This window comes from Mobula birostris, chromosome 11, assembly GCF_030028105.1.
Source record: "Mobula birostris isolate sMobBir1 chromosome 11, sMobBir1.hap1, whole genome shotgun sequence".
NCBI lineage: Eukaryota > Metazoa > Chordata > Chondrichthyes > Myliobatiformes > Myliobatidae > Mobula > Mobula birostris.
Window position 1 is genome coordinate 12,913,799 of NC_092380.1, and position 13,606 is coordinate 12,927,404.

The 13,606-nt window shown below is 50.9% G+C and overlaps 1 protein-coding gene across 3 annotated transcripts in view; it reads right to left on the reverse strand.

Annotated features, from left to right (window-relative positions):
* Positions 1-4,407, reverse strand: part of LOC140204829 (uncharacterized) — a 52,497-nt gene extending 48,090 nt beyond the window's left edge. For 2 of the 3 annotated variants that reach the window (XM_072271663.1, XM_072271665.1), the window contains exon 1: positions 4,113-4,407. The gene's annotated coding sequence lies outside the window, so the exon portion shown is untranslated. The remainder of the gene's footprint in view (positions 1-4,112) is intronic. The other variant, XM_072271662.1, reaches the window with a different exon arrangement.
* Positions 4,408-13,606: the final 9,199 nt, after the last annotated feature.

Below are 13,606 nucleotides of genomic sequence, written 5' to 3' on the forward strand. Positions count from 1 at the left end.
AGTGAGACTAACCTTCAATAATTACTAAGAGTGTGGGAGATCACCTGCTGTTGACACTTTGCGGAGGACAGAACAAAAGAAAACATGCAGGTCGAGATGCACAAGTCAGAGGTACGCGCCCAGTGCAGAAGCAGATGATTGCCATGCCCGTGTTACCACCATAGGCGTACCTAGAGCAAGAACAGATCACTTAACCCCTCAGCCCTCCCCTGTCATTCCAAAGATCACAGCTAATCCAAGCATAACCAGTTTCTTAAAAGGCAGAAGCTGCCTGTTTTAGGGCAGCAGACATTGTCTGCTTGCTACCACGAGAAGGATTTGTCCAAGGTCTCCACACGCTTTCCCCAGCACCCAACCACAGAAACTCTAAGACCCTCACGGTCAGTCACAGGGACTTACCTCCCGAGAGTGGTGGGCACTGATCAGCTCTGCCCGCGGACCCGTGGGCCAACTGATGGCAGTTCCTTACGCAAGTATTCGCGAATTCGTACTGGGCAGACCCAGAGGGAACACAGCGCCCTTAAATGGTGTGGTCCGAGTTGCCTATTCCCTCTGGATCCTTGAAGATGTAGCCACAACTTGAAGGGAGAGAGCTCGCAGGGTGTGGAACTGTAACACCAGACACACACCTCCACCAATGATGGAGCTCAAGAGAGCATAAGCTTTATTAAAGGATGGTCAGACAATACTGGGCTTGGCTGTGTATATATTTACAAATTGCAAAGCACGTCACCAAGTCAAACTGAGATGCAAGTGGCTCTGTAACCACGATGTCAAGCTAAATATAAAAACAGAAAGCACTCAATATTCAGGTCAGGCCACATTTGTGGTCATTACTGTTTCTGTCAATGAAAGGTTATCCTTAAGTAGTTTCTATCGCCACAGGGGCTGCTCAACTTGTTGAGTGTTTCCAGCACTGTTCTTAGTTCAGAATTCCAGCAACTGATAATCAGAGCTAATAAAGCACCTACCTCACTGGAAATTGAGCTGAGATAATCCACACAGATCCCATTGCCAACCCACCTCAGCAGAAACCGTGTGGTGTCAGAACAGTGCGGACATCTCCCTTCCTTGGAGGGCCAGGAGATTGTTAAACCTATCGATCGATAATGCCGAGGCTAGTGATGATTAAGTTCACATCCACTGCTGCCTCAAATGCCGTCACTCACACCCCACTTTGGGGAGGGAACAGAGTCACTCACCAACCCCTTCTGCCTCAGTAGCCCAGTAAGAAACTCCTTAAACCAACACTGCTTCATTAGGGGTCGTATCTGCATGCTTCATCATCCTCTCAGGAGCCCCATGGACAGCACCAGCTCCCACCACAGAGTTGGACCCAATTATTATCCCCAAAACAAGGCCTGTAATTCCTCAGTGTGGAGTCTCAGTGAGTGTGCCGTGGAGTCTACCACTGACTGAGTCCCTAAATCCATATCGACCCCATCGTTTCTGTTACAGACCACAATCTCTTCCCCCTCTGCTACATGCTGTGGCAAGGCCCATCTCCATCACATTCCCACCACCAGGGTCAGTGGCATAGAAGGTCTTCTGATGAATCTGGACAATGGACCAGAATCTCTCAATATCCCAAGGAATAGCCCCACCGACCCCAACCTGAAGTCCAGACAGAGCCAGGTCCTGAGGCAAAGAGAGACCAGTCTCCCCACAAACAGGCCCAGAAGATGGGGAACTATTTAACATTGGGTCCCACTGGTTAAGTGGCCTTCTCTACAGAGGGTATGACTCCCACTTCCTCCCAACCCTTGAGGAGCTCTATCCAGGGTTCAGGTTTGTCCCTGTGATAAGGTGGGGAATACGGGAAAGAGATTTCCCAATCTCCAGGATCTAGGGTCCATGCAGCTATACAAGAACAAACCCCATCTCATCTCAAAGCCTGTATTCTTTGTTTTCCAAACTCCCAATTCATAGTCATAGTCATACTTTATTGATCCTGAGGGAAATTGGGTAAACTGGCTAATTACATACATAATTAGCATACCTCACACCACACACGTACACAATGCAGGGAATATTTACACCCTACCTGTGACATTTGAATTTCCTGTAAATAATTACAAAGGTAGTATGTCAGAAACACCATAAACAATGTTATGCTGAGGTCAGAAAGGTTACACCCACTTCAAAAGTTCCTACGGGTCGGGAGAGGGGAGAAGTGTGAGGGGGAGGGGGGCAGAGGGGAAAAATATTTGGGGGGGGAGAGGGGGCAAGGGGAGAGGGGAGACCAGGGGAGGGAAGATCAGGGGAGGGGGAGATCAGGGGAGGGGAGAGATCAGGGGAAGAGGAGATCAGGGGAGGGGGAGATCAGGGGAGGGGGGAGATCAGGGCAGGGGAGAGATCAGGGGGGAGATCAGGGGAGGGGGAGATCGGGGAGAGGGGAGATCAGGGGAGAGGGAGATCGGAGGGGGATCGGGGGGAGATCAGGGGAGAGGGGAGATCAGGGGAGGGGGGAGATCGGGGAGAGGGAGATCGGGGGGGATCGGGGGGAGATCAGGGGAGGGGGAGATCAGGGGAGAGGGAGATCAGGGGAGGGGAAGATCAGGGGAGGGGGAGATCAGGGGAGAGGGAGATCAGGGAAAGAGGAGATCAGGGGAGAGGGAGATCGGGGGGAGATCAGGGGAGGGGGAGATCAGGGGAAGAGGAGATCAGGGGAGAGGGAGATCGGGGGGGGGATCGGGGGGAGATCAGGGGAGGGGGAGATCAGGGGAAGAGGAGATCAGGGGAGAGGGAGATCGGGGGAGAGGGAGATCGGGGGAGAGGGAGATCGGGGGAGAGGGAGATCAGGGGAGGGGGAGATCAGGGGAGGGGGAGATCAGGGGAGAGGGAGATCAGGGGAGGGGGAGATCAGGGGAGAGGGAGATCAGGGGAGAGGGAGATCAGAGGAGAGGGAGATCGGGGAGGGGGAGATCAGGGGAGAGGGAGATCAGAGGAGAGGGAGATCAGGGGAGGGGGAGATCAGGGGAGAGGGAGATCAGGGGAGAGGGAGATCAGGGGAGGGGGAGATCAGGGGAGAGGGAGATCAGGGGAGGGGGAGATCAGGGGAGGGGAGATCAGGGGAGGGGGAGATCAGGGGAGAGGGAGATCAGGGGAGGGGGAGATCAGGGGAGAGGGAGATCAGGGGAGGGGAGATCAGGGGAGAGGGAGATCAGGGGAGGGGGAGATCAGGGGAGGGGGAGATCAGGGGAGAGGGAGATCAGGGGAGAGGGAGATCAGGGGAGGGGGAGATCAGGGGAGGGGAGATCAGGGGAGGGGAAGGGGAGAGCGGAGGGGGAGATCAGGGGAGGGGGAGATCAGGGGAGAGGGAGATCAGGGGAGAGGGAGATCAGGGGAGGGGGAGATCAGGGGAGAGGGAGATCAGGGGAGAGGGAGATCAGGGGAGGGGGAGATCAGGGGAGGGGAAGGGGAGAGCGGAGGGGGAGATCAGGGGAGAGGGAGATCAGGGGAGGGGGAGATCAGGGGAGAGGGAGATCAGGGGAGGGGGAGATCAGGGGAGAGGGAGATCAGGGGAGGGGAGATCAGGGGAGGGGAGATCAGGGGAGAGGGAGATCAGGGGAGGGGAGATCAGGGGAGGGGAAGGGGAGAGCGGAGGGGGAGATCAGGGGAGAGGGAGATCAGGGGAGGGGGAGATCAGGGGAGAGGGAGATCAGGGGAGGGGGAGATCAGGGGAGAGGGAGATCAGGGGAGGGGAGATCAGGGGAGGGGAAGGGGAGAGCGGAGGGGTGGAGGAGAGAACGAGAGGATGTAAGAGGGGAGGGGAGAAGCGAAAGGCAAGGCAAACGGACAGGGTAGATGCTGGGGGATAGGTGGAACACGGCGAAGAGTGCCGAGAAGTGGGTGGCAGGTACAGAAAGGAGGGAGAGAATAATTTTGAGGGCGTTAGGGGCAGGTTAAGGACATGCAACAGGCACCGCCCGAGCCTGAGGGAATCGCTCTCATTTATGCTGCACTACCGAGCGATTTACAGTCCTCCAACCCGCCGGCTGAAGTCGGAACGCAGGTGCAGAAAGCCCGAGGCTCCGGCCTGGCAAGCCGGGCCCTCAGCTCAGCCCCCGCAGCCCCCGCAGTCCCCGGGTTCGCCGAGTAAGCTCACTCACCCTCTATCCACCTCCTCCAAGTTCTCCTCACCGCCGAGCGGACGGGGATCAGGCCGGTACTCCTACCAAACCGGGCAGTTCGTCGGCGTGACGCAAGCGGCGAACCTCCTCTCCCAAGTCCCGCCTGCCTGTTGCAGTTGCCCCTCTCCGACAGACCTGCCTACTCTCTGATCTTGTCAGTAGTTGCCCCTCTCCGACAGACCTGCCTACTCTCTGATCTCGTCAGCAGATGCCCCTCTTAGTTAGACCTGCCCGCCTACTCTCTGATCTTGTCAGTAGTTGCCCCTCTCCGACAGACCTGCCTACTCTCTGATCTCATCAGCAGTTGCCCCTCTCCGAGAGACCTGCCTACTCTCTGATCTCATCAGTAGTTGCCCCTCTCCAGGAGACCTGCCTACTCTCTGATCTCGTCAGCAGATGCCCCTCTTAGTTAGACCTGCCCGCCTACTCTCTGATCTTGTCAGTAGTTGCCCCTCTCCGACAGACCTGCCTACTCTCTGATCTCGTCAGCAGATGCCCCTCTCAGTTAGACCTGCCCGCCTACTCTCTGATCTCGTCAGCAGTTGCCCCTCTCCGAGAGACCTGCCTACTCTCTGATCTCATCAGTAGTTGCCCCTCTCCAGGAGACCTGCCTACTCTCTGATCTCGTCAGCAGATGCCCCTCTTAGTTAGACCTGCCCGCCTACTCTCTGATCTTGTCAGTAGTTGCCCCTCTCCGACAGACCTGCCTACTCTCTGATCTCGTCAGCAGATGCCCCTCTCAGTTAGACCTGCCCGCCTACTCTCTGATCTCGTCAGCAGTTGCCCCTCTCCGAGAGACCTGCCTACTCTCTGATCTTGTCAGTAGTTGCCCCTCTCCGACAGACCTGCCTACTCTCTGATCTCATCAGTAGTTGCCCCTCTCCGAGAGACCTGCCTACTCTCTGATCTTGTCAGTAGTTGCCCCTCTCCGAGAGACCTGCCTACTCTCTGATCTTGTCAGTAGTTGCCCCTCTCAGGTAGACCTGCCTACTCTCTGATCTTGTCAGTAGTTGCCCCTCTCCAGGAGACCTGCCTGCCTGCCTACTCTCTGATCTTGTCAGTAGTTGCCCCTCTCCGACAGACCTGCCTACTCTCTGATCTCATCAGTAGTTGCCCCTCTCCAGGAGACCTGCCTACTCTCTGATCTTGTCAGCAGTTGCCACTCTCCGGGAGACCCGCATGTCCCTCACGTGGATCTTTGCAGAGTCTATGTGGTCACCACAAGCACCGCGAGGTGCAGGTACACAGTAAAACCTCCTGCAAGTGCATCATGTACTCAAACACGAACATATAAATCCTGCATGAGAAAGACGGCAAAACAAGGGCAAAAATAGACACAATCAAGAGGCAAGCCCATGGTAGTGCAAGAGGTAGTCCATAGTGTCCATTTGCTGAGGTAGGGATAGTGTTGTGCAAGAACCTGATGGTTGAAGGAGAGTAGTTGTTCCTCAACCTAGTGGTCTGAGACTTAAATCTTTTGTACCACCTGCCAGACAGTAGCAGTGACAATCGGGCATGTCTGGATTCTGCGGGTCGTTTCTGAGGCAGCATCTGTCAATGGTAGAGAGACCCATGCCCACTTCTCTCCACCGCCTCTTGCAAACCCGTGTGTGGGAGTTGCTGCGATGCGACCAGTCTAGATACTTCCATCAGAAATCTCTTTAACCTCCTATGCCTTCTTTGTGCTGGGCCAGGACATATTGATTGCCATGTTAATGCCCAAGAATGTGTCAGGCGGCCCTGGCAAAGGAGATGAATTGAATTGACTTTATTACTTACATCCTTCATATACATGAGGAATAAAAATCTCTAAATGTCTCCGTCTAAGTGTGCAATTTATAGTAATTTATGATAAACATCGACCACATGTCCATAGTACATTTCCCTGCAAAAACATCATCCCAATTCACACCCGCAAGTTCTAGCCTTATAGCCTCATAATTTGCCTTTCCCCAATTAAAAATCCCCAATTGCGGGATGTAAGGGATAAATTTGTCCCGGTGAGGAAGATAAAGGATGGTAGGGTGAAGGAACCATGGGTGACAAGTGAGGTGGAAAATCTAGTCAGGTGGAAAAAGGCAGCATACATGAGGTTTAGGAAGCAAGGATCAGATGGGTCTATTGAGGAATACAGGGAAGCAAGAAAGGAGCTTAAGAAGGGGCTGAGAAGAGCAAGAAGGGGGCATGAGAAGGCCTTGGTGAGTAGAGTAACGGAAAACCCCAAGGCATTCTTCAATTATGTGAAGAAAAAAAGGATGACAGGAGTGAAGGTAGGACCGATTAGAGATAAGGGTGGGAAGATGTGCCTGGAGGCTGTGAAAGGGAGCGAGGTCCTCAATGAATACTTCTCTTCGGTATTCACCAATGAGAGGGAACTTGATGATGGTGAGCACAATATGAGTGAGGTTGATGTTCTGGAGCATGTTGATATTAAGGGAGAGGAGGTGTTGGAGTTGTTAAAATAAAGTCCCCGGGGCCTGACGGGATATTCCCCAGGCTGCTCCACGAGGCGAGAGAAGAGATTGCTGAGCCTCTGGCTAGGATCTTTATGTCCTCGTTGTCCACGGGAATGGTACTGGAGGATTGGAGGGAGGCGAATGTTGTTCCCTTGTTCAAAAAAGGTAGTAGGGATAGTCCGGGTAATTATAGACCAGTGAGCCTTACGTCTGTGGTGGGAAAGCTGTTGGAAAAGATTCTTAGAGATAGGATCTATAGGCATTTAGAGAATCATGGTCTGATCAGGGACAGTCAGCATGGCTTTGTGAAGGGCAGATCGTGTCTAACAAGCCTGATAGAGTTCTTTGAGGAGGTGACCAGGCATATAGATGAGGGTAGTGCAGTGGATGTGATCTATATGGATTTTAGTAAGGCATTTGACAAGGTTCCACACGGTAGGCTTATTCAGAAAGTTAGAAGGCATGGGATCCAGGGAAGTTTGGCCAGGTGGATTCAGAATTGGCTTGCCTGCAGAAGGCAGAGGGTGGTGGTGGAGGGAGTACATTCAGATTGGAGGATTGTGACTAATGGTGTCCCACAAGGATCTGTTCTGGGACCTCTACTTTTCGTGATTTTTATTAACGACCTGGATGTGGGGGTAGAAGGGTGGGTTGGCAAGTTTGCAGATGACACAAAGGTTGGTGGTGTTGTAGATAGTGTAGAGGTTTGTCAAAGATTGCAGAGAGACATTGATAGGATGCAGAAGTGGGCTGAGAAGTGACAGATGGAGTTCAACCCGAAGAAGTGTGAGGTGGTACACTTTGGAAGGACAAACTCCAAGGCAGAGTACAAAGTAAATGGCAGGATACTTGGTAGTGTGGAGGAGCAGAGGGATCTCGGGGTACATGTCCACAGATCCCTGAAAGTTGCCTCACAGGTGGATAGGGTAGTTAAGAAAGCTTATGGGGTGTTAGCTTTCATAAGTCGAGGGATAGAGTTTAAGAGTCACGATGGAATGATGCAGCTCTATAAAACTCTGGTTAGGCCACACTTGGAGTATTGTGTCCAGTTCTGGTCACCTCACTATAGGAAGGATGTGGAAGCATTGGAAAGGGTACAGAGGAGATCTACCAGGATGCTGCCTGGTTTAGAAAGTATGCATTATGATCAGAGATTAAGGGAGCTAGGGCTTTACTCTTTGGAGAGAAGGAGGATGAGAGGAGACATGATAGAGGTGTACAAGATAATAAGAAGAATAGATAGAGTGGATAGCCAGCGCCTCTTCCTCAGGGCACCACTGCTCAATACAAGAGGACATGGCTTTAAGGTAAGGGGTGGGAAGTTCAAGGGGGATATTAGAGGACGGTTTTTCACTCAGAGAGTGGTTGGTGTGTGGAATGCACTGCCTGAGTCAGTGGTGGAGGCAGATACACTAGTGAAGTTTAAGAGACTACTCGACAGGTATATGGAGGAATCTGAGGTGGGGGCTTATATGGGAGGCAGGGTTTGAGGGTCGGCACAACATTGTGGGCCGAAGGGCCTGTACTGTGCTGTACTATTCTATGTTCTATGTTCTGTGTTCTATGTTAAGTTCACATCTACAGATGCGCTGGGCTGTCTGTACCACTCTCTGCAGAGTCCTGCAATTGGGGGAAGTACAGTTCCCATACCAGACAGTGATGCAGCCAGTCAGGATGCTGTCAATTGTGCCCCTGTAGGAAGTCCTTAGGGTTTGGGGGCCCATACCAAACTTCTTCGATCGTCTGAGGTGAAAGAGGCGCTGCTGTGCCTTTTTGAGGTAACATGTGGATCAGCGCCCCATCCCCTCTATCCAAGAGTCTGCCCTGAGCTCCCCAGAAAAAGCCTGGCCTGTAAACTGACAGGGGTTTAGGTGGAGATAAAAGATGACATTTGACTCATGGAGGTGGCCAGCTGAGGTCAGGACAGACTGGGCGTTGGAGAAGCAAGCTATACACCTCCAGGGGCCCTGGTCACCGGGGATGCTGAAGGGGTCTTGGGAGTGCGGAGCCCTACAGATCAACCTTGCATATGTTGGGCATGAATTTCTTGTCAGACCCTAGCCCAAGAACCATGGGACCCAATCCCACCAACTTGAGCCATCTCCTAAAAGTACCTTCATTGGGGGGGAAGGAGTTCCCTGTAGGGTCTGTACTTACACTCTCCACTTCCTCTTCCTCATCTTCCATCCAGGCACTCTGCAAGGTAGGTGAGGGTGGAGTTCCCCAGTAGAGGTCCAATCATTCAGTAGTCCTCCCCATTTATATTAAAGGCATCAGGTGACAAGCATTGCATTGAATGGCCTCCCACTTCCAACATTTTCAGCTGGTTTACTGATTTCCGGATGGCCCATTATCTCAACCTCTGGAAGTATCAGTGTTAGTGAGTACGTGGGAGGTTGCTTCAGCCCCGTGACCCCGAGCTCTGGGCACTCAGTGCAGTCAGGTCAAAGGGCTTTCTTCCCAGTAATGGACCTAGTCACCTTCTGCCAATTGCCCCCCGCCTTTGCCCCCTTTTAGCAGAGGAGAGGATCTGATTATCAGGCCGAACACCAGAAAAGTGGAGAGGCCGGAGAGTAGCAGAGAAGATCACCCATCACCAAGGCTCATAGTCCAAGACTCTGGGAGCCTTGTCGCCATGACAACAGACACAAATACAGAAAGGGCATTTTACTTCCTCAATTTTATTCACCAGGTACACTTACGTGCTTTGGGAATTTGCTGTGGTGTGTTATTGTTACATGCAACAAAAAAAAAACAACATTCAGCAATTATACCAAATATAGAATTACATGCAGTGGCCACTTTATTAGGTACCCCTTGTACCTTGGTGTTGTGTGAATGAAGTCACTGGAGTTTGGTACTGGTAAGTTTGGGATACTACAGGGGTCATACTGAGATGCCTTTCAGCAGAAGAGGGTCTGCTTGACCCAACACTACACAACATCTTATGTGCTAAAGATCAATGGACAATTCAAACAAATCCATATCTACAATGCTTCCTTTGAACTATATGTAACACCTTCAGTCTTGGGAAATTCTGAGTCCCTGAGTCAGGGTTGCCTTCCGCAGTGGTTGGTTTTTGGAGTTACTGCTGTCTGTTATCTCACAGGGCAACATTTTTAGACATTTCATAGAACATAGAATAGTACAGCACAGTACAGGCCCTTCGGCCCACAATGTTGTGCCGACCCTCAAACCCTGCCTCCCATATAAGCCCCCACCTTAGATTCCTCCATATACCTGTCTAGTAGTCTCTTAAACTTCATGAGTGTATCTGCCTCCACCACTGTCTCAGGCAGTGCATTCCACGCACCAATCACTCTCTGAGTAAAAAACCTTCCTCTAATATCCCCCTTGAACTTCCCACCCCTTACCTTAAAGCCATGTCCTCTTGTATTGAGCAGTGGTGCCCTGGGGAAGAGGCGCTGGCTATCCACTCTATCTATTCCTCTTATTATCTTGCACACCTCTATCATGTCTCCTCTCACCCTCCTTCTCTCCAAAGAGTAAAGCCCTAGCTCCCTTAATCTCTGATCATAATGCATACTTTCTAAACCAGGCAGCATCCTGGTAAATCTCCTCTGTACCCTTTCCAATGTTTCCACATCCTTCCTATAGTGAGGTGACCAGAAATTTCTTTGCATACCTTAGAGATATTGCTTGGTTCTTTATTGCCAACTGTACAGCTACAAGTCCTGTCCTTATCCATATGAATGTTTATTTAATCCAGGGGTTCCCAATCATACTTACGCCATGGAACCCTACCATTAACTGAGGGGTCCGCGGACCCCAGGTTGGGGCTCCCTGATTTAACCCTTTCAAAACTGCTGATGTCTTCCCGCAATTTACCTGAAGCATTTGCTCCTTATCATAGGGTCTGTTTATTCTTTCACAATTTATCAGACTGTCCCTTCCTTAAGATGTCAAGTTTCCAAAACAGTCCCCATTTGCTTGTTCTGATCAACACACACAAAATGCTGGAGGAACCCAGCAGGCCAGGCAGCATCTATGGAAAAAAAGAGTACAGTCGACATTTCGGGCCGAAACCCTCTGGCAGGACTGGAGGGAAAAAAGCTGAGGAGTAGATTTAAAAGGTGGTAGGAGGGGAGAGAGAACAACCAGGTGATAGGTAAAACCTGGAGCGGCGGGGGGGGTGGTGGGGATGAAGTAAAGAGCTGGGAAGTTGATTGTTGAAAGAGACAGAGGGCCATGGAAGAAGGAAAAGGGGGGAGGAGCACCAGAGGGAGGCGATGGATAGGCAAGAAGATAAGGTAACAGAGGGAAAAGGGGATGGAAAATAGTGAAGGAGAAGGGGGGGGGGAACATGACCAGAAGTTTGAGAAATCAATGTTCATGCCATCGGGTTGGAGGCTACCCAAATGGAATATGTATTGTTCCTCCAACCTGGGTGTGGCCTCATCTGTGTTCTGAGCTGCAGATGATTCACAGTGAGGTGGCTCAAACTGAGATACAAAGCTATCTCATGCATGTGCTCTTGTTGACACTGAGCCAGTGTCAATCATGTGACCTTCCATCGTGGAGCTTCCTGGTTCTGTGGTTCCCAGCACCTCTTCCTAAACCAGCAGAGTGGCCTCCCAGGACCTGGTGGGATATCCAGACACCTCCCTGACTGCTCCCTGCTCCACCTACATGCTTTTGAAAGCATTTCCTCAGTCTCTCTTACCACCATGAAGAGTTTCTACACATGGACACTATTTCTATTCCTGCATCATTTTAGAATTCAACTCTTTCTGTTCCACTCACAAGCACCAGAAGATCTGCAGATGCTGGAAATCGAAAGCACTGGTGCTCCTGCCCCTTCCCTTTCTTCCATAGTCTTCTATCTTCTATCAGATTCCCCACGCCCTCCAGTCCTTTATCTCTTTCATCAATCAATTTCACGGCTCTTTATTTCACCCTTCTCACCCTCGCCCGGTTTCACCTATCACCTGCCACCTTGTACATCTTCCTCCCCTCCCCCCACCTTTTTAGTCTGACTCCTCCCTTCCTTGGGCACGTGGCCAAGTGGTTAAGGCGTTCGTCTAGTGATCTGAAGGTCGCTAGTTCGAGCCTCAGCTGTGGCAGCGTGTTTGTGTCCTTGAGCAAGGCACTTAATCACATGTTGCTCTAGTCTGTGCGAGGAGTGGTGCCCCACACAGACTTCCAATCTGCGCCTTGTAAGGCATGAAAATGCCCGACGCAGGCCCCTCATGGTCTGAGTCAACATTCCCTCCCCTCCTTCCTTCCTTTCCAGTCCTGATGAAGGGTCGTGGCCTGATCATTGACTGTTTACTCTTTACCATGGATGCTGCCTGACCTGCTAAGTTCCTTCAGTACTTTGTGTGTGTTACACTGTTCTATTGCCTTGTTCTTTCTGGTAAAACTTGCCTCTTTACTGTCCTTTGTTGAATTGCAAGGATCTGGCCCAACGGTATGTACATGTCATCTTGAACTCTTTCACAATCCTCCTGGTTATTACCACTCTTGCCAGTCCCCGCAGATGTTAAAATGGTGTTCAGTATAGAAATCATGTTGGTAAATGCCCTGTGCCAGTAATGTTATCTCTGCCAACCTTCATCTGCTCTAAAAGGTAGAGGGGAGACAGCCAGCATCAAAATGTGAAGAGAAGGAGTGGATGGTGAAAGGTGGGAGAGGAGTTGACAGACTCTCCTTCCCTCTACCTTTTAGTACTGGCTACCTCCCCTCCGTGTATCAATCCAGTTGAAGTGTCTCGATCCAAAACATTGACTGTCCACGTTGTTCCTCCAGCATTTGACTCTGCCGTCTTCAGCCTTCTGTCTTTCCTACTGCTAACCTTTCTGAGTTTACTTATGGGTTTATACTTCCTTATTTTTTTTACTGAGCTTTCCGTTCCTCTCTGGATATGAGGGACTAAAATCTGGGTTCCTGACACGTCTAAGGAGGGTTGAAGGGTAACAGCCAGCATTTCTGACCAAAGCAGACCTCCCACCCAGACCCAGCCACATTTATTTGAAGTAGATCCAGCTTCCCTATTACTCCCCAGGTCAATGTTAAACCATTCAGTATCTGAAGGGTCTTGGATCAAAGAGTTTCCTCTCTGGTAGAGACAGATGCCCGTATTTTCTTTTGCGTCCCCTATTTGCCCGCACCTTTGCTCCTACAACCTTACTTACTGCCCATTACACCACTGGTGTTTGGGGCAGCAATGAAGATCCTCCATCTCTGGTAGTGTTCAGGGCTTCCTTCATCATGTCAGTAGCTTCCGCTCAGTTTTCACTACTGTCAGTCATGCAGTGCCCGGGTGGGGTCCTTTAACATCTGCTGGATGATGCTGAGGATGTTCTATGAGTCTGTGGTGGCCAGTGCTATCATGTTTGCTGTTGTGTGCTGAGGCAGCAGGCTGAGGGTAGCAGACACCAACAGAATCAACAAACTCATTCGTAAGGCCAGTGATGTTGTGGGGATGGAACTGGACTCTCTGACGGTGGTGTCTGAAAAGAGGATGCTGTCCAAGTTGCATGCCATCTTGGACAATGTCTCCCATCCACTACATAATGTACTGGGTGGGCACAGGAGTACATTCAGCCAGAGATTCATTCCACCAAGATGCAACACAGAGCGTCATAGGAAGTCATTCCTGCTTGTGGCCATCAAACTTTACAACTCCTCCCTTGGAGGGTCAGACACCCTGAGCCAATAGGCTGGTCCTGGACTTATTTCCTGGCATAATTTACATATTACTATTTAATTATTTATGGTTTTATTACTACTTAATTATTTATGGTGCAACTGTAATGAAAACCAATTTCCCCCGGGATCAATAAAGTATGACTATGAGATTCAGGAATACTGTCACACTCTGATGTAGGAGGATTCTTCATTGCTGTTTCCATAAGTTTTGTTTCACCAGTCAGAGTTGTTAGCCCTGAGCTGAACCCCCGAACCTGGAGGACCGGTGGGCCACTCTCAATCTGTCCTCTACCCTTTGACCTGTTTGGCATGGGTGACCCTACCAAGGGCCAAAACACAAAGCCC